Raw genomic sequence first — 27,942 nt, forward strand, 5'->3', positions numbered from 1 at the left:
AAAAGCTGATACTATGAAGCTCTGCATATCTGTAAGGTCAGGTGTATATGAGAAAACATTTGTGAGGATCGCTGAGCATTACTTACTGGAAAAAATTAAAGTGTAAAAATAAAACCTAGCTATATTCTACTGCATGACAACAGTTTCACTAGCTCAAAAACATACGTGTATTATTATGTACATGAGAAATGCTATCAAAGAGCAAAGGCAGGTTAAAGGAAGTTGTCACTAGATCAGTGATTAGCTGATGTTTCTGAAGCAGTCTCGTTTATTTGCATTGACAAGATGAGTTTTCAGTGACTTCTTGAACTGCATAAGGATTTTTAGTTTTCCTGATCATTTCAAGCATGTTGTTCTAGCCAGCTGGGACAATTTTGCAGAATGCCCTCTCAAAAGAGGAAAGTGAAATGGTATTATTCTTAGTCATAGAATACTGTCATTATTCCTGAGGGAGCATGTATGATCCTTAATGTTAATTTCTTCTGGGAAGGGAGATAGTATTGGTTATGCAACACTTTGAATGTAAGATTATCGAGAAGAAGAAGAAATGCCCAAGCTGAAACTAGAATACACTACTTCCTTATGCACAGATTAAAAAAAGTGGTGTTTCCCATTGTTAGGCTTATAAATCTGAGAATTTTGTTATCAGCTATCTGAAACACGGCAACATTACAAGCAGCATATAGTGTTGGTTTGGACATGTGCTGAGGAGGCATGCTGGGTATATTGGGAGAAGAATGCTAAGGGTGGAGCTACCAAGTAAGAGGAAAAGAGGAAGGCCTAAGCTACGGTCTATGGATGTGGTGAGAGAGGACATGCATGTGGTTGGTGTGACAGAGCAAGATGCAGAGGACAGGAAGAAATGGAAACAGATGATCTGCTGTGGTGACCCTTAACAGGAACAGCCGAAAGACAAAGAAGAAGATAGGCAGCATATAGTGTTATAATTTGGAGGCCATATTCAATTCTAGGGAGCTGATCAAATGCTAATGATAATACAGATTTGACCTACATATATGACAGGTCATCCAAAACCAGCAATAACTTGGCCTATTATACACACTAAAATATTACCGCACAAATACAAGGAAAACATCGGCATCTGTCTTCGCTATTCCAGCTCTCCTGTATGCCTCTCCAATATTTATTATCTTGCAAGCCACAAGAAAACTAAATGAGTAATGTTACAACAAAATAGCTAGGTTTGTAGCAAACACACCACACACATCACATCATTGCGTTATCAGTAACTAGCTCAACTGGTTAGAGCTAGCCCACCACCTCTTTTTTTTTCAGAATTAGTTGTCACCCATAAGCCAATGCACAAACCTGAAAAATATCTGGCTACACAGAAAATCCTGCCCCCATTAGGAACTTATTCTTAACGGACAAATATCATCTTTTCACCCACAATCACACAATGCAGCTGTCAATCTACATCTCCAACATTTGGAAATCCCTTCCCCTGACACTAAGGCTCACAGACAACCCACACATCTTCAAAGATAAACTAAAACAGTGCCTAATTGACTTCTCCTGGATAATTTTCTCCCCTATACTGAATTGGGAAACAAGGTAAATAGAATTGAAAGATACATTTTTGGAGAAGTATCTATGAAGATCCTGTGGAACATAACAAAGATGCTAAATGGATAGAAGAAGTAAAAGAAAGAATAAAAAGTTTAAAGGTGCAGGATATGAAATGGGATGAAGTAACAGCCAGAGAGATTGAAACAAAGTTAAGAAAAGCCTCTAATTGGAAAACCCCAGGCCCAGATGCAGTACCTAACTTCTGGTTAAAAGTATTAGCATCTTTGCATGAAGATTTAGCCATGAGTAAGAACTATTTATATGTGCACCCCAAAACAGACACCAACCTGGCTAACAATAGGTAAAACAATGCTCCTATTTAAGAGTGAACCTGCAAGCTACCCTAAAAATTATAGACCAATAACTTGTCTTCCGACAACATATAAGCTGCACATGGGAATTGATACTGACAGAGTTTAAAGTCATTTAGTAGAAAACTCAATTATGGCAGTAGAACAAAAGGGCAATAAAAGAAAATCATATGGAACAAAGGCTCATTTGTTGTTAAAGTCATAGTGGAGAACTGCAAAAAGGGGAAGAATCTAAGTATGGCATGGATTGACTACAAAAAAAGCATTTGACAGTATCCCACGTTCATGAATCAAAGAGTGTTTAAAAATATATAAGATACACCCTACACTGATCAATTACATTACAGTGACCATGAAACAGTGGCAGACCACTTTGCAATTAAGCCATGATATAGGACAGATTATTATCCCAGGGATAAAAATTCAAAGGGAGATATTTCAGGGTGACTATCTGTCACCGTTACTATTCTGCCTTGCCATTAACCCATCAAGCCATTTACTTAACAACTTAGGCCATGGCTACAATTTGGCTTCTAGAAAACAACAATGTGTAAAGACTTCTCATCTACTCTTTTTTTGATTATTTAAAACTGTATAGCTCATCAGATGAGGAACTGAAAGCACAGCTGCAGGTTTTCAAAACTTTTTTTAGATGATATAAGAATGTAATTTGGTCTTAATAAGTGTGCAAAAGCAACCTTTAAAGCAGGAAAATTGCAGCATCAGAAAAATATCAGTTTGGGCCAAGAATGCAATATAAAAGAACTTGAGTAAGAGGGAGTGTATAAATATTTGGGAATTGATGTAGGATCAACAATAAAACATTAACAAATGTGAATAAAACTTTGTAAGGAATACTTTAGAAGATTTAAATTTATTCTGAAAACAGCATTGACATCTAGGAAAAAAATCCAAGCTATAAACCAATTTGCTCTTCCTGTCCTATCTTACAGTTTTGGAGTGACTGACTGGCCCCAAAACATGTTGGACGGAGGACGGATTATTTAGGAAAACAAGAAGGATGCTTCATGCTCACCAAATGATTTATAAAAATCAGTGTATACCAAGATTATATATTTCTTGTTCCAAAGGAGGGATGGGCCTCCTTGAAATTGATTACATGTGTAGATCTGCAATCGTGGGACTCTGGACATATCAGTTGGCCTCACAAGACCCAATTGTAGTGAAACTTTTGAAACATGAGGAAAATAAATCTAAGATGACTTCTCTGCTTAATTTAGCAGAAGCATTTGGCATCAACCAGGAATGGAAATCAAACCAGAAGTAGAAAAAAATCAGGCATCAACTGAATGCTCCAAAAAACAAAAGAAAGAATATAAAGTGAAAGGCCAGATGAGAAGGCAAGAAATGTGAAAAAAGCATAAATATAGTTGCAAATACAGAAAACTTCTGGAAGAACCTCATGTTGATCAGGAACTAATGCAGGAATGGTTAAGTAGAGGCAAATTTAAACCAAGAGATAAAAGGTTAATATTGGCATCCCAAGATAGTTGGCTACGTACACACTGGTTTACAAAGTCCATTGAACACGTGGGAGAAACAGACAAAAGTAGATTGTGTAAAACTGAATTGAAAACTGTCACATACCTCAATGCTGGTTGTGATATACTAATGGCAGAAGGACTGTATACTGAAAGGCAAAATAATGTGGCAAGACTGTTGCACTGGGGATTGTGCAAATATTATGGTATTGAAGTGGCTGAAAAATGCTGGAAACACACAAAGCATCATAGAAAATGATGAAGATTATATCACATGGGATCACCCATTACCAACAGTTTAAAAGATAAATGCTAGAAAACTGGATACAGTGGTCCAAGAAAAGAAGACAAAAGTAGCATTGATCATTGAAATAGTCACACCCAGTGACTACAGTGTGTTGCATACAGAGAGAGAGACAAAGTCGTAAAATATCAGGATTTGCAGGGAGAAGTGAGAGCAATGTGGAAGAAAGATACCTAGACAGTCCCAATAGTAGTAGGAGCAATGGGTCTTATAAAAAAAGAATCTACAATTGTATTTAGATATGTTACCAAGCCATGTAACCATGTATGAATTGCAGAAGGAGTCATTTCTGGGCACATTGTGGGTGCTCTGAAGAGCACTTTTGGCTGACATCAAAGAGTGAAACAATACTAATTTCATGAACTTTAATCATACTTTGACTTAGGAATGGAGTCCATTCCCATCATGGTATTAGAAACCCAAAAGATTTGGAGAAATTAAAGATTGAAAACACCTGTCTTGTTCACTTATACAAGTTTGCTGCAGACTGTAACTCAGCTGTGTATAATGTACATGGCGCCCCCACAAAGCTACGCTGTGCTACATTATCCCATGTAATGAATGAATGAATGCCATAATGATATTTTTATGATGTACATGGCGCCCCCACAAAGCTACGCTGCGCTACATTATCCCATGTAATGAATGAATGAATGCCATAATGATATTTTATGATGTACATGGCGCCCCCACAAAGCTACGCTGCGCTGCATTATCCCATGTAATGAATGAATGAATGCCATAATGATACTTTTATGATGTACATGGCGCCCCCACAAAGCTACGCTGCGCTACATTATCCCATGTAATGAATGAATGAATGCCATAATGATATTTTTATGATGTACATGGCACCCCCACAAAGCTATGCTGCGCTGCATTATCCCATGTAATGAATGAATGAATGCAATAATGATACTTTTATGATGTACATGGCGCCCCCACAAAGCTACGCTGCGCTACATTATCCCATGTAATATATGAATGAATGCCATAATGATATTTTTATGATGTACATGGCGCCCCCACAAAGCTACGCTGCACTGCATTATCCCATGTAATGAATGAATGAATGCCATAATGATATTTTTATGATGTACATGGTGCCCCCACAAAGCTACGCTGCGCTACATTATCCCATGTAATGAATGAATGAATGCCATAATGATATTTTTATGATGTACATGGCGCCCCCACAAAGCTACGCTGCGCTGCATTATCCCATGTAATGAATGAATGAATGCCATAATGATACTTTTATGATGTACATGGTGCCCCCACAAAGCTACGCTGCGCTACATTATCCCATGTAATATATGAATGAATTCCATAATGATATTTTTATGATGTACATGGCGCCCCCACAAAGCTACGCTGCACTGCATTATCCCATGTAATGAATGAATGAATGTCATAATGATATTTTTATGATGTACATGGCGCCCCCACAAAGCTACGCTGCGCTGCATTATCCCATGTAATGAATGAATGAATGCCATAATGATATTTTTATGATGTACATGGTGCCCCCACAAAGCTACGCTGCGCTGCATTATCCCATGTAATGAATGAATGAATGCCATAATGATACTTTTATGATGTACATGGTGCCCCCACAAAGCTACGCTGCGCTACATTATCCCATGTAATATATGAATGAATGCCATAATGATATTTTTATGATGTACATGGCGCCCCCACAAAGCTACGCTGCGCTACATTATCCCATGTAATATATGAATGAATGCCATAATGATATTTTTATGATGTACATGGCGCCCCCACAAAGCTACGCTGCACTGCATTATCCCATGTAATGAATGAAAGAATGCCATAATGATATTTTTATGATGTACATGGCACCCCCACAAAGCTACGCTGCGCTACATTATCCCATGTAATGAATGAATGAATGCCATAATGATATTTTTATGATGTACATGGCGCCCCCACAAAGCTACGCTGCACTGCATTATCCCATGTAATGAATGAATGAATGCCATAATGATACTTTTATGATGTACATGGTGCCCCCACAAAGCTACGCTGCACTGCATTATCCCATGTAATGAATGAATGAATGTCATAATGATATTTTTATGATGTACATGGCGCCCCCACAAAGCTACGCTGCGCTGCATTATCCCATGTAATGAATGAATGAATGCCATAATGATATTTTTATGATGTACATGGCGCCCCCACAAAGCTACGCTGCGTTGCATTATACCATGTAATGAATGAATGAATGCCATAATGATATTTGTATGATGTACATGGCGCCCCCACAAAGTTACGCTGCGCTGCATTATCCCATGTAATGAATGAACGAATGCCATAATGATACTTTTATGAGGGTTTTACTTTTAACTTATTCTCCTCTGGCTGAAACCATGCTCCAACACACCAGATAATTTACCTGCATCCTTCCTCAAACTGTCTGCTAAGAGCATAGCCTTTCCTCTCTCCATCATAATAAATAGGTCCATCCAAGAACCTTATGTTCCCTCACTTTGGCGACAAGCATTCATCATCCCACTCCCATCACGGCAGTAAAAACACTGACACCACTAATTTCTGTCCTGTTGCCATGCTTTCCCACTGTCAGAAGTCCTGGAAAAATGTATTCACTGAACTGTTGCCTTATCTAACACAAACAGCCTCCAAACCCCACACAACATGGATTCTGTCCTGGCCACAGTAACATCACTGCACTCCTCTCCTTCCTTGAGTCCACTAACCATGCTTTGACTCCAGCAAAACCGTATCAACCCTGTTCTTAGACCTTTCCAAAGCCTTCGACACCATCTCCCATCCTATACTCATATCACAACTCTCCTCCCTCAATCTGTCCCCTTCCACCATAGCTTGGTTCACCAGCTTCCTCTCCAAAAGACAACAAGCTGTTAAATGGAGACATCCCACCTCTTCCTTTCTATACACCCCTACTGGAGTACACCAAGCTTCTGTCCTTGGCCCCTTACTTTTCAATATATTCATCAACAACTTTCACCACTCCATCTCCAATTCTACACTAATCCAGTATGCATATGGTTCAACAATCATCTGCTCAGCTGACACCCCTTCCAACTTCTGCAGATAACCCAGTCAGCTTTCTCAAGTACTGAAACTTGGATGCAAAATAACCACCAAGCCCTTAACACCAATAAAACCAAATTAATGATTTTTCCCCATCTAAACACTCCCCCATTGATAAAAATTCCTTCAAGATCATAAGCCAGAATGACACTCCCATTGAAATTGTCCCTCACACCAAACTGCTGGGCGTCATTATTGACAAACATCTAAAATTTGATATCCACATCCAAACTAACATAAAAAAACACCAAAAATTAGGACTCCTATATAGGCATAACCGTTATCTCACCCCCTCCACCAGAAAGACCCTCTCCTCCACATACCTTCTCCCCTTTCTAATGTATGGTGATCCTCTGTTCTTGAATCTTCAGCTCAGCCTTCAAACTAAATTAGAAGCATGCTACAATAAAATCTGCAAATTCGCCACCAACTGTAGGAACTCATCCCTTCACTGCATCTCCCTGCTCTCACTGCAATGGCTCCAGCTTTCCAACTATCTGAACCTCCTTAAACTCACCACTGCCCATAACCTCAGATTTAACCCATTCCCCTGTCCCTCTCTCCACCTCATTAACCCCTATATTCCTATCGATCACTTAGCTCAGAAAATCCGTACCTGATCAAAATCTACAAACCTTTACAGCCACCTGGACACTCTCTGCTATCCTGCTCCTTAAGTAAACTATGGAACTCTCTTCCTCCCTCCCTTAGAAATGCTCATAACCACTCTAACTTTAAATATCTCCTCCATTTCTACCTATCTTCAAAGTGGGAATGCCCTTTCTCCTTCCCCACATAGGACCCTCTTATACCAAACCCACCTTCTAAGTTTGTGCATCTCTGCACTCACATCATTTGCCCTCCTAGTCCTCCTTAATCTCCGAATTGTGTTAATAGTTTATTTCCAACTATTTCTTATCCTCAATTGTCATTCACTGTTATGACCCTTAGACTGCTCTGTTGCTAGATTTTTTTACTACTATTATTGAGGAATGTAAAATTTCAATTGTAATTCAGTGAATGACTCAGACTGTACAGTTGCTAGATTTTATTATTATTATTATTATTGTTGTAGAATGTAGTATTTTTTTACTGTAGAATGCTGCATAAAGCTGTATGACGTCTTTGCTTTGTATGTGTATATGCTAATATGGTTGTCATTGTTACTGGAGCTTTTCTCCAGTCATCAAACTGAAATAAATAAATAAATACATAAATAAATAAATAAATAAATAAATAAATAAATAACTTTAGAGGCTTATAGGTTAGTACTAGACTAGCTGCCCTTGCAGGCCATTTTAAGCCTAGTTAAATTTCCCACCCCACATGATGTTCTGATTACCCTTACACTTTCATGGACTAGATGCATATTACACATAGTGATGAAACTAAGATATTTGTAATGCCCCAAGCATGGTGTATGTCATTCAGTGGCTACCTCTGCTCATTAGGTCAGTAGGGGGAAGTCTTCTAGTAAATGTCCTGTTCCCCATACATAGATACAAGTTACATTTGAATAAGGACAGAGATGAGCTTTGTTTAACATGGATGGGGTGTCGATTGTAGATCAGTGGTATCCTATGCAAGATATAGCTATTTCTCCCAGACTACTATGTTTATGCTGCAGATGCGGTCTGGATCCTTGGACCAAGTATTTCTAGTGTTGTTTAATTTATTGATGAGCAGTATGTCCATCAGGGCTGGGTCAGAGGATGCCTTGTATGCCGGGCACAGGCCACCACTTGGTGGTCTGTAAAAGACCAAGTAAAGTGATAGGGCTTGAGATGGTGAATGTGTGGCAAATTGTTTTATCAGAGTATCCTTTTCATAAGGTATTTCTGTGGGCATTCCATATGTTTCATATGTCTGCACAGACACATGCAAAAGGGGGCATTATACTCAATGATTGGTCTCATGAGGGCTGAGTAGAAGGGGGAAAATGTCATTACTGGATCTAAAAGCAATCTCCTTATTAATAAGCTGTGCAACTTAGAAGGACTTACTTACCACAGTGGGCAGGCGTTGGTCAAATGTTAGGTTGCTGTCAACATACGTTCCCAAATTCTGAATGACTAGCTCAACTCTTAGGGGTATATTTTCCATGTGATAGTTTTCCAGGGGGAACAGACTTATCAAAGGATATGTTAATTCAATTTTTGGCATTTAGCTTTAGTACATGATTCTAGCACCATTTAGTTTTTGGGATAAGCCTTCCTGCAGTACCCAACTTGCAGTCATCCAGAAGCTTAGTCTGCTAGAGTCCTTTAGTCCTACCTTGAACTTTGGGGAAGTAGATGCCAAACAGGACAGGTCTCAGCACCGACATCTGGGGACTCCACTGGTGAGTGTTCTTTTTTCTGGAGGTAGCTTCCCCTACTTTGGCCTCTTGTTTTCTATCTGTGAGTTAGTTGGTCATCCAGCAGGTGATGTTGGAGTTTATTCCTAGTTTGCTTACGTTTTCTACTATACTTCAGTGGGGGATTGTTTCAAAAGCCTTGGCCAGGTTAATGTAGGCAGCATGCACTGTTTTACATTCATGCATTGCTATAGTGACTCTTTCAAAATATACCAGGTTAAGTAATCATGATGTGCATTTGATGACTCTAAACTGAGACCGATTCAGTGCTGGAAGTTCCTAATGTCCTTATTGATTAAATCCCTGGTAACCCTTTAAATGTCTTTACATATGAGGCTGGTCAGTCTTATGGGTCTGTAATTGCCCGGATCAGTGAAGGTCCTCCCTTGTGCAGGGGGGTGTCTATTGCTTTTCTCCTCTTGCTTGGTACAAAGCCTGTATTAAGTCTGAAGATGAACAGTGTTGTAACTGGCTTAATTAAGTCACACTTTGCGCTATTGTTTTACACCTTATTTTTGGTTTACCTGCTGTGATGCATCCCTTTCTTCACATGCTTTACTTGTGTTTCTGAAATAGTTATACATTTTTTGATGCATACCTGTATCTTAGTTTGTGTACACTTATCTCCCTTGGCCTCCTGTTGAAAAGGAGGTTTATGCCCAGTTGGACTTTCCCAGTAAACAAATGCAGCAAGCAAATGCATACATACATACATACATAAATACATAAACAAAAAAATTATTTTTCATTTAACAAATTTGAAAATGTATGCAAAACTTTTAGTTGTTCAAGGACTTTGGTAACTTGAGAGAGAGAGAGAGTGTGTGTGTGTGTGTGTGTGTGTGTGTGTGTGTGTGTGTGTGTGTGTGAGTGTGTGTGTTAAATGTTGATATAATGACAAGAACTCACTATTTTGTATTTATCTAATATGGTGGCTGAGTCACACACAGACACAGCTGTTTAATCAAATCAATCAATAAATGAATAAGGCAGCGTCAATGGTGCACACTCACCTTTGGTGGTGAAAGACCAGAAGGCTGTGTGTTCAAGTACCACTCCAGTTGATTGAATATCTGATACTGCAGTGCATCATTTGGGGGGTGCTGCACCCCTGACTGTGCCATACTTCGGATGAGATATTAAACTGAGGTCCCATCTGCTTGAGTTGGTGGTAGTTTAGGTGGATGCAAAAGATCCCACACCAACTCAGGTCTCTTTAAAAAAGAAGCCTCTAGCTGATACTGGGAATAGTTCAGTTAACAAAGGGTAAATAAAAAAAATGTAAGCACACAGTATCCATAGTTTTATTATTTAATCTTTGCACATCTGTCTGAATGCAAACCAGCATAAGAAACTTGTCAGCATGCAGACTGCTAACCTTCAACTGTTATATTCTATTGTTCCCTTGTTTAATGTATACAGTACATGTCCTGCACATGATTTAATGTCTTTAAGGGCATCTTTTCCACTGCTTCCGCTCTGAAAAATAGGACTTTTAGACTCAGTGACCGTGCCAAACCCTAAATACATCACAACTACTTGAAAACATTTGCTGAATCATAGAATAGGGCTTGTACTGTTTGAGCCTGCAGTGAGCAAGCAGAAGCTGTAATGATACAAAGTAGAAAAAACAGCCATGTGGGTGATGGAAATCGATGAAAACAATCAAATGTAGGCAAAAAGAAAAAAAAAAGTATACCACAGGATTTGAATATCTGTAAGAACTCAGAACAGGTTGCAGCTTAAACAACTGCCCCCCCCCCCCCCACCACACACACACACACACACACACACACACACACACACACACGCTGTGCTTTATGATTAAACCAAAGTGGCATCTGTTTGACCTGTTGGCAGCTCAGGTGGATGGATTGTCATACCTAATTTCATTTCACCTACATCATAAGTAACTTTGTTTTTTATACTAGCCTAGGCAAAAGACCCCCTGCCATGTTTATGCTCTTCCAAACCTGTCTATGTATGCTTCACTTGCCTGCACAATAAAAGCATTGTGTGCCCATGGGGCTAAAAGTGCAATACAGCAAGCCCCTGTTTAAAGTACAAGTAATGGTTGTGACAGTTGTTTTATCATTTCCTAACGGAGACTATCCACATTAATAAAATAAAATAAAAATCTGTGCAATTTCTAATGTGCTACATCCCGCAGCTCACGGCACAGAAGTGGTGTGTCTGCTGGGGGAGGGGAGGGCGGTCTGACATCAGCCTAGAAGCATTCACATCCTCTTTCTCCCAGAAAAAAGGGTGGAGGAACAACTGCCGACTAAGCCAGCGAGGGACTAGCAGTCAAAGACGGAGAGAGGCGCACCGGAGGAGCTGCATCTAGCCGCACTGTGTAACTGAGACGCCGGGGAGCACGGTTCGGTTCGGGAAGGCGGCTCCTAGCCCTGATTTACTGAGGCACCGAGCCACGCCTTGGCGGAGCAGACGGTAAGCCAGCAGAAGAAGCACTCTTTCTATCTCCGATTTAGGCTTTCTGGTCCTTTAATGTTAGGTCGCTCTTCTTCAATTCTCATTTACAAGAAGGTTAAGACGTTGAAGCTGCGGTTGTCTGGGTTTGAACACTTGAGTGATTTTTAAGTGTCAGTTCCTGTTTTCTGTGTTGTTTGCGGGATTGCTGGGAGCCTATTTGCAGTGTTTTTTATTCTTTTTGTGTTTTGGGGGGAGGTGGAGAGAGACTTAATAATTTTCACATATGTGCCTTTGCCCCATGGGGTGGACAGTGTTCGAGGGATGGGGCGTGATCTGTACTGTCTATGGCAGGACTTGTTCCACACTCCTACACTTTGTTGCATTTCTTCAGTTGAAAAGTATCCAGGGTGATTGGGCACAAGCCATAAAGGAACAATGAATTTCCCATTCCAACACTTTTTAATCCTGTGACACCATATGGATGCTTGTGGTTTTTGCTTGCCTAAGTACTGGGCATGGCTGCGGATGTGGACACTCGGGGTACAATTTCAGCTGTCCTGTAAAAATGTGCACATTGTACGTCTCGGGGGATTTTCTGTTTGCTTTTACCACGTTGCAGCGTTGCTTTAAGCCAAACACGCCCTTTTACCGATTTTACTCTGTTTCCTTTGACGATTTATTGCAAAAAAAAAAAAAAAAAAAAAACCTTAGCAGCACGTTTTATTAAAAATATAATTGTTAAGATTATATATATATATATATATATATATATATATATATATATATATATATATATATATATACACACACACACCAACTGTATTTTATTTGAGGCTGGGAGCAGAACTAAAAGAGCTGTTTGGGATAGAAAGGGAAATGCTACCGGATGGGAAGAGAGGAAAGCAATCCTCTCAAACAAATGTTGAATTGGTTAAGCATTTCCTCTCGGACTCCTACCCCCTGCTCGGTGTGGGTCAGAGGCTGTCTGTTTGCATAATTCAAATAGCTGACATATTTCTGTAACCATAATGTAAAAGTCTCCTGTCTCTCAAAACACTGGCAGTTCTGTTTCTGTCAATCCATTCAGCACAACTTGTGTGTGAAGCACTATTATTATGGACATGATTTTTGTAATACATTGTCGAGCACCCCTTGTTGTCCTAGTAAGACACACAGTTTCCATGGTTTAGTATTTGTGTCAGAGTAACATTGTATCAAGTTGTCCACAGCCTCCGCTAAGCCCCTTGATAGTAACATTTGTCAGTTTAAAAGAAATTTACAGCAAGTCACTGTCAGAAGTAGGGAAACTCAGAAGTGCAAACAAAAATTACAGAGCAGCTTTGGTTTGTGTATGTTTGTTTTTTTTTTTTGGGGGGGGGGTCTTTGTCTGAGGTCACTGAATTTAAAAGGCATTAAGATGCTGAAGCAGGATTTTTGAAGCAAAAGCTAGGGGATTTGGTGACCATTGGTATTTTTCCTTTAATTTAACCTCTCCTGCCCATCTGTTAGGTTACAGAATAAAGGGTGTGTGTGTGTGTGTGTGTGTGTGTGTGTGTGTGTGTGTGTGTGTGTTTTGTTTAACAGCAGAATAGGAACTAAAAATTGGAATAGATATTTTTTTTTCCCTGTCTGAGCACCATGGCAACAAGAATCTGTTAAATTTAGAGACATTTTTACCCAAAGAAGGGGGAACTAAAGAACCAAACAAAAGCCAACATATACAGAAGCGAGAACTGATATAGTGTGTACTTTTCGTAGTATTGGTGATACAAAGACATGAACTGATATTTCTTTTTCTTAGCTACCCTCTTGCGTGAGAAAAACTAAGCAGAGCAGAAAGGATAAAAACTGAGAAAGTCAGAGAGCTAGAGACTCTCAGGAGGTTGCAACAGAGGGAAGTATGAACTTGTATAGTAGAAAAGAGGAGCAGCTGTAATGTCCTAAGGAAGGAACAACATTGTTCTTTAGCTTTTCCATGCATCTGTTTAGGTGTGTGAGAATAATATACAACAAACAGGTATGGTATTTTTTTCCTTTAGTTTTCAGATACACAGCCTATCACAGCCTATCACTCTATCTCCTTTCTTCTTGGGTCTGCTACTTAGTGGTACAGTAGCTATATGGGTTGTGATTGTAGCAGTATTGTTTCTGCTGCATTACTTGGATGTTGTGAGTAGTGATTTCTAGACCTTAATTAGCCCATGGTCCGATGTTTCATGAACAGATGAGTGGGTGGCAGGGTTGTATCTTAGTGACAGAGTCGTGCTGGAGAGTTTGTATGGAAACATTTCATTCAAGGGTGTCCGCAGCATCTAGGTTTGGAATACCATCCTCCTCTCTCCTCTAGCTTCGCTGAGTTTATAAGCCATGTTTAGTCTTGAATCAGTTAATGAAAACATTTGTTTATTTATTTGTTAATTATACCTGCTGATATTACATGTTTGCACCATCACTGTTTTTTGTGGTTTGCTCATGGGTGGCATTGGGAGTGGAATATGCACACAACAGCATTTCCTGATGGCACCATGTTCTACAAATGCTGCATGTGGTCCCTGTGTAATGACACTGGTCCTTTTCACCCATCTGCTGGAAGTTGTGTCTGTACTTAGTACATTTGGAGCTTTATTTGACATGGTTCTGAGATTCTGAACTTTGGGTTTTTGCTCAGTAAGGGCCATGCCTCTGTAGCATATTGACCTCTGTCAGTTGGAGAGCTAGGTAGATTTAAACACTGTGTGACGGCCTTTTCATGTGTCTTAGTGTATGGCTGATTCTTTGCTGCTTACATTTGTAACTGTTAACCGATTTCATTCATCTTATCTTATTGCAAATCATTTGTTTGCTTTTTACAGTGCTTAGATTCAAGTCATGAAGTAAGCTTGAAGTAGTTTTACTGAAAAGTATGCAAGTCTTCAGTTTATTAAATATATGGTCTGTTGAAAGGAAATGCTGTCTTAGATTATATGGTCTATTGCCTTACGTTATCTGCTGTGGCCGTAACTTGCACATCTCCCTTTCTGAAAGGAAATGCTGTCTTAGATTGCTTCTGACTGTTGTCGTTACATCAGCCGTGTTTTGTATCCATGAGCATTTCTCTTCTTCCAGACAAATATTGTATTCCATTTATACTGTATTCCATTTATATTCCATTTATACTGTATTCCATTGAGGTGTCTGTGTTTATGTGCTCTGTAGTGTTACATGTCCTTAAACATGGACTGTTTTTATTGCCCTTATCCAAGCTGTTGTTTTATATCTCTGCATGTTGACTTCCTCAGGTCATTGAATTGTAGTCCACTGTACACCTTATCACTAACTTTACTTATTTTTAATGATCTCTTCCTGTCCGTTGAAGCTACACTTTTTCCAGGTTAATCACAGTGACACCTGCTGATAGCAGTAAAATTTGTTCTTTATGGACGTTTAATCTTTTATGTTATTGCAGTATTAAGTACGGAAGCTTCCATGCATTACAGCATGCATTACTCATTCTGTGTTTACGCATCTGCTTCTTGCTCTTGCAACATATTTTGGATTGCTTGGAGTTTTTATCATTGCTGCATTTGTTGCTTTTGATATTTTATTCCTTGATACTAATGTTTAGTTTTGTGTTTTTTTTTTAACTACCCATTAAATAAGCATACGCAGATGTGTTGTATTTCTCCAGAGTGTATTTGTGATGTGAATGGCCAGGCAAACACTGTAGTGTTGTACTGTGGAATATGCTCCTGTAACTGTATTCTGATCCTGGACTGTTATCAGCTTTTGTATTGATCCAGCATTTTCCCACATTGATCCTGTATTTTCTGTTATCTTTAATATTTCAAATCCTGCCAGGCTTTACTCAGAATGTAGAAGCTGCTGTATTTTCAGAGTACGATTTGTCATTTCTTTTGCTTACAGGCACTGGTTACAAATAAAATTGTGTATGTAAAGGTTTCTGTTTTATTAAGTGTGGTGCCCTATTTGGAGGCTGTATTGTAATGTGGGGTTTTTGGCATGCTTTTCACAATTCCATGCTTCACTCCCTTTCACCTTTTTAGGTGAAAACTGACAAAATGGGGTGATGCATTGATTCTGCACATTTGTAGTAGCAGCAGCGCTTTCCTTAACTTGTGTTGACTTTTATTCTTATTATCTAGTAAATGCTCCTTTTCGCTGTACCGTGTATTTAGCAATCTAAGAGATGTATATAACCTAAAGATGAAATTTGTTGTTGTCGGCATGCTATGCACTGCTAGATGTGCTGACATTTAACTGCTGTGCCATACTGTTTGTATATTGGCCGCAAGCCTGGCAGAGGAAGGGTGGGGCTACATTCTGCAGGCAGTGGTGTGCAAACCTGACACCCCCATATTACGAGGTTGAGATTGGAGTTAGGATTCTGTAATGTAGGGGAGGCAGAGACCCCCCCCCCCCAACCGCTGGAATCTAATCAGACTGTTTAGTATGATATTGTCATCTTCCTTGAAATGGAACCCAAATGATTGGGTGGGCATTTACCGAATTCACCCCAGAATTGACTGGCCTGGCTCTCCATGAGAGAGAGGAGGCACAGTGTGAGGGTGGGCATTAGCAGGGCATAATTGGTTGTAAGACTTGGTTGCCTTGAATTTCCTGTAACTTTGAGAGTGAGATGCAATTCTTGAACACGTTTGTGCAATTCATTATCATATAATGGGGCAAACTGTGTCATTTGAATATACCTGCAGAGTTTCAGTTGATGTTTGTCTGGGATAACAGAACTGTAGACCACACTGGTAGCCAGAAATCTTGTTTTCACCACTGCTGGGAGTGCTGTCTCGATAGTGGGCTATAGTGGATAGTGCTGCTGATAGCAGATGGAGGACAGGTACCAGACTCCATGACAAATAAGGGAAGACTGGTAGTGAATATTCATTCTAGGTGTGTGTGGGGAGTATGATCTTGTTTTCCATGGGGATGTGGGTTGACAAGTTATGGTGGGAATGGCTCGGCTTCAAGTCACAAGTATGGTCAATGGTTCATCCTAGGGGAAGAGTACCATGTCCATTGGAAGGCTATTTGCTAATGGGGTGTCCACCGTTGTCCTTTTTGATTAGATGGGCTATATGATAGGATGTAGTGGCTCCACCAAGTACACCATTAATGGTGCAAGTGTTCAAGCATGACAACATCCACTTGCTGCAGATACTTAATGGTTGCCCACGTATCCAAATTTGAAGTAAAGTTTCTTGAATTATAGTCTTAAATTTTAATTCTTGTATCTTACATAAGTTTGGAAGAGATGACCTTTGAAAAGGGCCTAGTGAATTCCATTCCCGTGTCTTTTGTATTGTAATATAGAAGGGGTGCATTTTATTTTCTCCGTCATATTTGCTCTAAAGTGATAACCTTTCAGAACCATTGTAACATCTTTCAGGGCTTTTTTAGCTTTTCGTATATGATGTTAGATTTAGTTATTGCAAGTTTTTGTTTCTTATGGTTCAAGTTGTAAAATATGTCTGGGTTGCAACTTTTTTTACATGTAACTTTCTCAGTCATTTTTTTCTCGATCTTCAGTGTACTTGTCACAGTTGCTATACGTTTTGCTGTCTTCCTAATTGTGTAGATGGCCAAGCTGAGCGTATTTGTACAAGTGAGCAGTTTAATGAGCTGCTGCCGCTGGTTCTGTTGGATTTCCGCGGCCTCCATTTGCAGTCTGTATTTAACACTTAACAAGCCATTTATCTAGACAGGGTTTCTCAATCACCCTTGATGAAGAACACTTGTGCCATACTGTTTGTATATTGGCCGCAAGCCTGGCAGAGGCTTAATTTTAAAAAAGTATTTAAACATTCTCTGTCAATTAAAGGAAATTTAAAAAAAAGTCCATTGTTAGTAATTCAATTGGCACAGAAACCCTCCTCAGCATGGCAGATCCTATATTTGGAAGTACTGATGTATACTTTCAGAGCCTTTTTTCTTTGTAATGTTGCCTCTACATTTCTGTGTGGAAGAGATTAAATGGTTCCTACTGGCCAAGTACCTGGCTGGCTGTTGTCTAATTGGCATTGTTTGCATTGTCTTGGCGTTTACTGTCATGTCTCTCTACATGAAGGAACCTGCTTGTACCTGCCACTAGCTGGCAGCCTTGTACTGCCATCACTTTCTTCTGTGACTGGTGAGACCATGTACTGTCATTACATTTTTACATGACTGGTGAGATCAGTAAATTTGGGCTTTGTGATGTTCCTCACTTATTCTGCAACAGTGTAATATGCTGTCTGAACTATGACTCTTGTATGTCACATCTTGTTTGTTTTGCTTTTTACATGTTTGCTCATAATTTTTATAGCAATACCAAACAAAGACCATTGGCAAGAGATGATCAGTGGTGGCTGGTGACTTCAAATTAAAGGGGGGCTGCAGGAGACAGTTGAATGGGTGGGACCAATGGAAAGGGGTGTGGCCATTTAGAAAGGGGTGGAGCTATGCTCAAAACACAACAAACTGGAACTTCAATTAAATACGCTGCCCTGGGTGCCAAACCGTCATTACGAGAGTCCAATCAAGACAAAATGAAGTGTCGAAGAAAAAAAATATTTCAATGCATTGGCTACATGACAGCTTACTTAATATCTAGATGGAAACAAAAAGGTTGTAAGGCATGAAAAAATAAATTACTTTTTAAATACATTACTGGAATACTAGTCAAATTCAAGTATTAAAAAAAAAAAACAAAATTCTCCTTGCACTTCAGTTCTAATTTATAACTTTTATTCAGCTTTATAAAAGTACCAAGTAACATGCTGCAAGTAGAAATCTCTGTGATACCCCCACTTAGACCTGTTGCCTGACAACAACTATCTACTTGCTTCATGCATGATCAAAGTGAAAAATGAACAGGAAACAAGCTCAAGATAAATTGCTTAAAGGATTACTGTACAGGTTATGCACCACACATGATTGGCATTTTGTTTAGTTTACGGGTAAAGCCTGCAAAGATGACTGCAAATCTCCAACAAGTGTAATGAGCTTCTTAAAATACTGTAATCCTGTCCTTTATTACAAATACTGTCATATGCATTTCAATACCTGAGGTTTGTACATAATCTAGTTATGTAAATATTCTCTGCATGGCAACAACAAAAAGGCTTTCAGTGTTGGTAATTATTTAACAGTATGCTTATTAAAGGTTACTTGCATCTTACAATATCAGACAAACTTACCCGATGTTCATTAAAGCATTGCTACTTAAACGCAAAGCAACAGGGCACTGTGACAGCATGCATTTTCTGAATAATAATAAGCATAAATCAACAGTATAAAAATATGACCGAAAACCAGAACATTCTGTAAAATCAAGGACAGATGAAAAGCCACTGTCATACTGGTGCCTACCTTGGATGGGTCAATACTCTGCACACTTACACTACATAACTGCTCCTTGCCTTGCTTGGACACATCCAGAGTCACTACATGGGTGAGTGGGATGCAACAAGTATGTCACAATTTGAAATGGCTCTGGCTGATGGTGATGGCTCTGACACTCATACCTCTCAACCTCCGAGCAAGAAATCTGGACAAAGCCATACATGGAAGTGTGACACAGGCCCAAAAATAAGGACAGTTTTTAAATATTGCTCTTTCTTATAAGCTTAGATAATAGAATAGTAGTATGTCTTGCATTAGTATGAATTTTCTGAAGGGTATGAAATCTGAAACTCAAATGTCTGTCATTATTTTCTAACTTCAACCTTTAATGATTTGCCACTAATTTGGCAGAAAACCACGATTTTATGAAAAATAGATGAAAAAAGTGATGCAAAAATATAAAATTGCCACACAATGCAGCTGGGAACCTGTCGACGAAGGGACACTTTTTTAATATTAGTACTGTTAACTTGAGCAGCTGACAAAATAAGAGCATCTGCATGCATTTCTGAAATAAACGTAATCTATAACTCACAGTTATTTATAATTGTAAACCCTCCACGTTTTCTTCCAAAATTGCCATTTTGTGGAGGGGTTATTGGGGGAGAGCAACATTTTGAGCCAAAATTGGGGGCAGTTGAGAGGTTTAGATATTCCTAATTCTATAATGCAATTTATTTGCACGTATCTCTCAACCTCTTAATGCAGGAAATCTGGACAAGGCCAAATAAATATATTGGGGGAACATACAAACAGTACTAAAAATTGCTCTTGTATAAATTTAAGACAGTTGATAAATGCATGCTAAAGCAAGACCTGTTATTCTTTCTGAAGGTTATAACGTCAGAAACTCAATGTCTGTCATTATATAGTGACTTCATTCCTAAATGATTTGCCAGAAAACCACAAATGTTATGAGGAACAAACCAAAAATCTATTCATTCTGCAAAAATCTGGACAGTTGAGAGGTATAGTTCAGCCGGGACTGTCTGAGATTGCTGCCCCCCCCACACACAAAATCATGTTTGAATGGAGCCTCCCCCCCTGCAGCCATTCCAATGTCCCATTCCTTGGTTATTTCACCCCATTTACCATAAACGCTGTAATGTGCATACTGCTTTACTTCTGCAATGATTTGGATTTCATTTGAAAGTTTTATTTTGCATTTTACAGCACAGACCCTAATAGATATCTGCTAAACAAAGCAATGCAGTCTCGCAATGAAAATAGACTTGGCATTAAATCTTCTCTGCCCTTGAAACATTCATTGAAACAGCATTGAACCCCACATTCAAAGACTCTTTATCTGCCACTGGCAAAATGTATTTTAACTTTGGGCTGTTTTCAAATCATAGGCTCCTTGAACACGCATACACATGCTCTTTGATACACCCTCCTGATTGCATTAAATTATATTCCTTGTACAATACAGTACAGTTGTAAGAGAAATTTTAAATTTATTGTTTTGAACATTTTTCCAGTAAACAATGAAACAAAATGCATGTACCAAGAATGACAAAACTAAATTCAGAACATTTCCATCATAAAAGTCTACTCAAACTTCTACAGTCCACCAGTAAATATGCACAATCTCTGAAGAAGTAAAAGTCATCTAAATAATTCCACATTAAAGAAATCTGTAACAAATGAAGAGGTTGCTGCTAGCAAACAACTTTATATGTCATTGTTTTTATCTACAAATAGTGGTTGTTGCCCTTGAGGAATAAATTGCCCATGTTGCATTAAAAAAATAAGCTAGTAATATCGCAGTAGGGAATGGATGGCAAACTGATAACAGGTTCATAGTATCTTCACCAAAAAGGACTGCAGCATCCACCCCACCCCTTTTACAACCCAGAGACACATTTTAAACATTGCTTGTATAATTTTGGAAAGTTGATACAATAAAATGTTGTGTTACCACCATACATTTCACTGCCATATCTTGAACCCAGGGGAACCTTGTGCAAAACAGTCAGAGCAACATACCACTATGCCAAATCAGCTGTTTTGTGAAAGAGAGGAAGACTGAAACTTAAATGACTACCATTTAGTGAATTCAGTTCTCACCATAGCTGTCAACCTCTTAGCACAAAACACCTGAACAAAGCCAATAATGGGTGAATACAGCCCCCAGACATATTCAGTGGACTCTGGTCTCACCATACCTCTCAGCAAAAAACACATGGACAAAGCCAGTAATGGGGGAATACAGCCCCCAAACATATTCAGTGAATTCACTTCTCACCATAGCTCTCAACCTTAGCACAAAAAACCTGGATGAAGCCAATAATGGGGGACAGTAGTCCCACAAATTACAAATTTCAAATATCCATGTTATAAACTTAGTAAAAATTGCTAGAATAAAAGGTCATGTACTTTTTGAAGAATATGAAGTCTGAAATTCAAATGCCTGTTATTTTTATTTAACATTTGTTAATCAGGAAAGTCTGACTTGGAACAAAAGCCAATTTTCAGCAGAGCAGGGAGAAACACTCCAGATGCATGTCTTTTGTAAGATGGGAAGACATGCTGACTTCACACAGAAAGCACCCCAGCCAAGAATCAAACCAGAGAATATGTAGCTGTCAGGCAGCAATGCTACCAGTGCACCACTGCACTACTGACTTTGCCAGGAACAACAAACATACAGAAACCACAGGTTTTATGAGGAACGGAACAAATATGATGCAAAAACCTGCAAATATTTTTACAAATGGTGGGAATTCAGGCCCTTACTACCTGCACCCAAGGTACAGGGTTCAAGCCTGAGTATTCTCTACCCACCACCATATGTTCCCTCTAGCCACCAGTATGTAGTGACTGGGGCATTTCTCTCTCTCAGCTCAGTCCCTGTCCTCTGCAGCAGCCTGATCACCTGTGACCTGTCTGTCCTCCACTACCAGCCCGTGCAGGCTGTTCTGTTTTCCCTGCGAGACGTGAGTAGGCTGGCGCCTCCAGCCTGTGGGCGATGCAGTCTGGTATTCTTACAGTCTGTGTGGTTGTCACTGCACAGACTTCTGGGCTGGAAGGGCGGAGTTCCCTCCCTTCCTTCCCTATCTGGACTGCCGAACACAGCAGTTAGGAACTACTAAGCACACATGCGCGGAGTTCCAGGACTTGTGAAGTTTTATTTTATTCTACAGTGGAGAGGGGGACTCGCAATTTATTTTTCTTGTTTCTTTTTACAGGTGGGGGGGGCTGCAGTCCTATAGCATGAGCCACCCCTGATGAATATATACATCATGTACAATGCTTTGATCACCTGTTTAGTAGACACACTACATCTGGCAGATTTTGTATGATTTAACATGCCAGTGTTAATATTTGTGCTATGTGTTACGTTAGGAACATGCCAGTGTTAATATTTGTGCTATGTGTTACGTTAGGAACATGCCAGTATTAATATTTGTGCTATGTGTTACGGTTAGGAACATGCCAGTGTTAATATTTGTGCTATGTGTTACGGTTAGGAACATGCCAGTATTAATATTTGTGCTATGTGTTACATTAGGAACATGCCAGTATTAATATTTGTGCTATGTGTTACGTTAGGAACATGCCAGTATTAATATTTGTGCTATGTGTTACGGTTAGGAACATGCCAGTATTAATATTTGTGCTATGTGTTACGGTTAGGAACATGCCAGTATTAATATTTGTGCTATGTGTTACGGTTAGGAACATGCCAGTATTAATATTTGTGCTATGTGTTACGGTTAGGAACATGCCAGTATTAATATTTGTGCTATGTGTTACGTTAGGAACATGCCAGTATTAATATTTGTGCTATGTGTTACGGTTAGGAACATGCCAGTGTTAATATTTGTGCTATGTGTTACGGTTAGGAACATGCCAGTGTTAATATTTGTGCTATGTGTTACGGTTAGGAACATGCCAGTATTAATATTTGTGCTATGTGTTACGGTTAGGAAACGGACAGGAACTAAATCCTAACAGGAATGAGAACAGAGGAAATGCGAGTTCACATTTTTATAAGTATTTGTATTAACTTATATTTTTACAAGGTATATGAGCTGGTCCCACCAACTTTTTGTATTCTGCAGTGGTTTTGCAGTAACTGCCCCTCTTATTTGTGGCATGGGAAGTAATTCTTGTTTTGTAGGTTTGTACTGGGAAGTTTGAAATGTACTTGTTCCCACAAGGTAGATGTTCGAGGTTAGAGTGATTTAGATAAGGCAGAGTGACAGAAGATGAAACTTTAAAAACTTTGCAATTTAATTTCCATGACAGTCCTATTATGGGGTCCTTTCCCACCCTTTAGCATAGATAAAGCACACATGCTAAGACACTATTTATCATTAAAGGCAGTCTTGCAGGATGATTTTAAACCAGAAAACTGTGCCTTTTCAAAGAATCCAACATTTTCAGCAAACATCTGAACTCTGCTGATGCTCTTCAGTCTGTTCACTGGTGTTTTAGCTGCTACTTGGTTTGTGTAAAAGAGTTGCTTTTGTCTGTTACGATGTCTTCAAAACTGGGTGTTAAGTCTCGTGTATTATAGCTGAAAATAATCTTTCACCATCAGTAGAACAAAAGATGTGCCACATTTGTAACATTTCATAGTTGTGAAATGCTTGTAGCATTGTGTGTGTGTGTGTGTGTGTGTGTGTGTGTGTGTGTGTGTGTGTGTGTGTGTGTGTGTGTGTACTGCTGCACCTGAACCAATTTTCCTTTACTTTTACTTTTTTCAGGATCGGTGTGTCTGCTTATTCCCTTCCCCTAGTTCTGTGAATCATTTGACACCTGTCTTACTGGTTAATAAATGTCTTGGGAGGGTGTGATGTGTATCTTTGATAACTGAAAACAAATACTCCTTGAGTTCTTTGTATGTACAGATGGGGTCTTTTTTGTATACCTCCATTGTCTGTCTACCTATCTCATGTACATAGGATCATAGGAGGTTACTAGGCTAATGGCCCTGTGGCCCTTACAAGCCTAGGCAAGAGTTTATCCCCAAAAAGAAACCTCAGTTGGCACCTGTTGCCCCTGTCATTGAGGGACAAATTTTTTTCTTCCCGCCCACTCATCAAGGTTGCGCTTGAGGACCGTCAGCGAGGTACTCTATGTATGGGATATCTATTCCAGAGACTGGGCAGCCTCTGGGAGACAAACCTATCTCTCCAGCAGGTTTTGTTGATGTCGTACATTAGATTCAGGCCTTTCAAGCAGTTAATGTGCAAGAAGTTAGACTTGGGGTTATGGAGCATCTCTAGTAGGGCAGGGTCCGAGATGGCCTTGTAGGTGAGACACAGATCACCATCTCTAGTAGGGCAGGGTCCGAGATGGCCTTGTAGGTGAGACACAGATCACCTTTGAGCAATCTGTACGATACAGAGTAGAGTGACAGTGATTTGAGCCTGTCCGCATAGGACAGGTTTTGGAGGCCATGGATTCTCTTTGTGAGGTATGTTTGTTGCCTTTCCAGTTGGTGCAGATGATTGGAGATAGGACAACAGTTTCTCTTTAGTACACCCTCCATCTAAAACTTTAGGTGAAAGAGCTTTCTCTAGACTGGGACCTGCTACTGGAACCACCTTCCTACAGACATCAAAAGTCTAGAAACCATTAGAAGCTTCAAAGCTACACTTAGAGCATCTCTTTTTACATAACCTACCTGCAGTTGCTACCATGATAATGGTTAGGTAACTTATGTCATGTGTAAAAGACTGAACTTTATTAAATGTATTAGTGTGGCATCTTGTAAGCAAATGTTTCTCATATAGTATGATTGCACTGTATTTTATGCATAGTTTATCTTGCATTTTGCATAAGTGTGTGTTTTTATATATTTTATTTTTTCCTTCTCAGTACACTGTGACTGGAACCTTTTAATGTTACCCTGCGCACATTCAGTCTTACTATAGTCCAAATTTTGCTGTATAGTCATTTTATATATAACCGAAAAACTAATGTATTTTCTGCTCTTTGAACTCGGTTTGTGGCAGAAAAGGGTCAATAGACAGTCCATTTACCTGAACAAATTGAATCAATCTGTTTTTGCATCTACTTGTTAAGAAGTGGAGTGCGATTGTCCTAGTGTTGTAGCTCAGTTTGAGGTGGAGATGGTGAGGACAGGTCAAATGGGAAGTGGCTCAGGTTTTTGCACACTGAAAACAAACTTCTTTTTGGAAATATGACCATGCATAATTAAAAATCCCACAACTCTGAAAATGAATTGTACATTCAGAGGAAACACAGTGAATGTCAAAACTCCCCATAACAGTTTTTTTTACAGGGGTGGGTGATCCACACACTTGCAGCTTATTACTTTAAGATGTTTGTAGTCTGAGCAAGAGAAATATTGCAGGTGTTTACATTCATAATTACAGTTTACTCAAGCTGTCGGTAGGCATCCCAAAAAGCTCGGGCATAGTAAACTAGTAGGCCATTCGGTCACACGTCCAGGGTGGTGGTGGTTTTTTCTCTCCTGTGATGTGATCTTTTACAGTGTGTTCTGTCTTCACTAGCTTTCCATTTGTTGGGTATGACTATGCAGATGGCATGCTTTGTTCACCTTAAAGTAATTTATGGTTGTTAACCACATGTCATCAGTTAGTGGCTGGTGCTACTTGCTCAGATGTACTGTACTGTTGATGCAGGATTATTTGCAGTTCTTGCAGTAATGTATTCCTGATTTGTGGGAACATGTTGAATACATTTTCTGCAGATCTCATGGGTCTCTTGTGCAAAATGGTCTCCTGGGTGCAGCAGCTGTTCCCAGTTAACAGCATTTTAAATGAGTAAATTAAATGGATAATGAGATGAATTTTCTATAAAGATGAGCTCATGTTTGTGTGTGGTTTAGGTAATTTGTGAGCCAGAGATTAAAACTTGACGTCAAGCTAACAGTACAAGCAGTGAACCACAGTACAAACAGTGAACCAGTGTTAAAAATGACAGCATTATTTGATGCAGTGTATTATCTAACCAGTGGGAAACTGAACTGGCACAGTAATTTTTCCTGGAGTTGATGCAGAGAATTAGTGCTGTGAGTTAATAAAGTGATTCTATAGTCCAGGGTTTGACTCTCACAGCTTCCATTTGCCTATTGTGTGACTGAGCAGATCATCTTGTCTGTACAGCAGTCTGGCCGAGTCTGAAGTAGCTCCATATGAGTCGGTGTTCTAATTCAGTTAGTTAATACACATTGTATATAAACGGTGTGTGTGTGTATATATAAAAGTGCAACTTTTACCCATAGGAAATTATCGTGATTTAAAGAATGATTTTTTTTTTTCCTTGAGTTGTAATAAAGCAGGACGGTGATTAGACACAGTTGGACACCTAGGTGTGTAGGCACAGCCCTTCTGAAAAAGCACAGCATGGTTGTGCTGAGGCTTTACTGTGGGTCTGGTGGTAAACCTCTCCCTGAACCAAGAGTGTCTTGGGTTGGGAGTGAAATATTCCCCAAGTCCGGCTTATGTTGTTGCCATACCCTGTTGTTCAGTCATTTCTGTTTTGAACCTCGTCTTTCATTTTTCACATTGTGTACTGGTTTCACAAATAAATGTGGTATACATACGTTTTGAAGTTAAAATTGTGTTTTTGTGTGCAAATGTCTTCAGCTGAATGTGCTTTGTCTGTTTTGTTTTTTTTTTTTAATCAAAATGCAACCGAGATTGTGGCTACACAGGCATTTGAACAACTTCTGGAATGACTGTGGTAGTTGTTGACTTGTACAGATCCATGCTGGGTTTCTTTTTTATTCTCTGTTCCTAAAGCAACTTATTTTGTGGGTGGTGGTCTTCTCCATTTCTGTGCATATTTTTTAATGCTTCTTTTTGGTCAAAGACAAGTATTGTTGACAGACATACCTCCCAACCTTTTAGCACAAGAAACCTGGGCAAAACCTAAAATAATGGGGGGACAAAGGCTCAAAAATAGGGACATATTTTAAATATTGCTCTTACAATTTAGAAAGTTGCTAGAATAACATTTGTGTTGGCATGCATTTTCTGAAGGATATGAAGTCTGAAACTCAAATGTATGTCATTATTTAGTGACTTCAGTCCTCTGTGACTTTTCAGAAAACCACAAATTTTATGAGGAACAGACCAAAAATATGAGACAAACCTGGACTGTTGAGAGGTATGTTGCCAGTGGAGGGTGTGACTGTTAAGCATGATGCCAACAGTGGACTTGTGTTCTGTGTTTAATCTGCTTCTAAATATATAGGCAGCACACATTTTATACTTTTTTATATGACACTGTTGCTGTTTGTCATAACAGTTGTCATGATTTTGTCTTTAATGTTTGTGCCACATTTATTTTTTCACAAACGTGTGTGTGCGCGTGTTTTATTTATTTATATTTATATATATATATATATGCCGTAGTACATTGCTAACTTAACCATCGCTCAAAATCCAAAGTGAATTTATGCTTTTGGCAGGTTCTCTGCCAAGTCACAGCTGTTTTGTTAGGAATGCAAGAATGCTGACAATCTTGGTGAATTGCTTTGTCCCAGCATAATTCATTTTGGAATCTGTGTCCTGCTTTCTAATATAGCCCAATTATATCTGTGAATTGGAGTTAGTGTAGACTTGCAAGCCTTTCTAGAATGTTCAGGCCACTGCCAAGTTTGACAATGGTTGGTTCTTCCTCCACAATTCTATTAGCACAGTGTCTCCAGTTGTGTAGCTATAATAATCAGTAATACAAATAGAGTATAACAGACTTTGTACTTGGCTAAAATTTTCAAAGTAACAAATGTGTTTGGTTGATCCAAAGGATGCCACTGGGGGCATCCATCCCTTTGAGTTCATATCTGCTTCAGGTCTGTTGAGGCTTCCCACTGTAAACCCAGGTTCACAACCTGTTTTGTAAATTTTTAGACATGCCTTTTGTTTTATACAGTTTTTCTTCCTTTAATACTTTTAGAATAGCACCTGTACTGTAATTTGATAGGCAAATAGTTGCATAATGGAT

General features: G+C 39.2%; 1 protein-coding gene across 2 annotated transcripts in view; it reads left to right on the plus strand.

The window, feature by feature from the left end:
* The first annotated feature begins 11,402 nt into the window (after nucleotides 1-11,402).
* The window catches only part of PEA15 (proliferation and apoptosis adaptor protein 15), a 495,478-nt gene continuing 478,938 nt past the window's right edge, over nucleotides 11,403-27,942 (plus strand). Inside the window, exon 1 of one of the 2 annotated variants that reach the window (XM_044059455.1) lies at nucleotides 11,403-11,613. The gene's annotated coding sequence lies outside the window, so the exon portion shown is untranslated. Of the gene's footprint in view, nucleotides 11,614-13,398; nucleotides 13,613-27,942 lie in introns of those variants that run through there. The other variant, XM_044059456.1, reaches the window with a different exon arrangement.

The sequence above is a fragment of the Protopterus annectens genome, chromosome 17.part0 (assembly GCF_019279795.1).
Source record: "Protopterus annectens isolate FY-2018-M chromosome 17.part0, PAN1.0, whole genome shotgun sequence".
Classification (NCBI taxonomy): Eukaryota; Metazoa; Chordata; order Ceratodontiformes; family Protopteridae; genus Protopterus; species Protopterus annectens.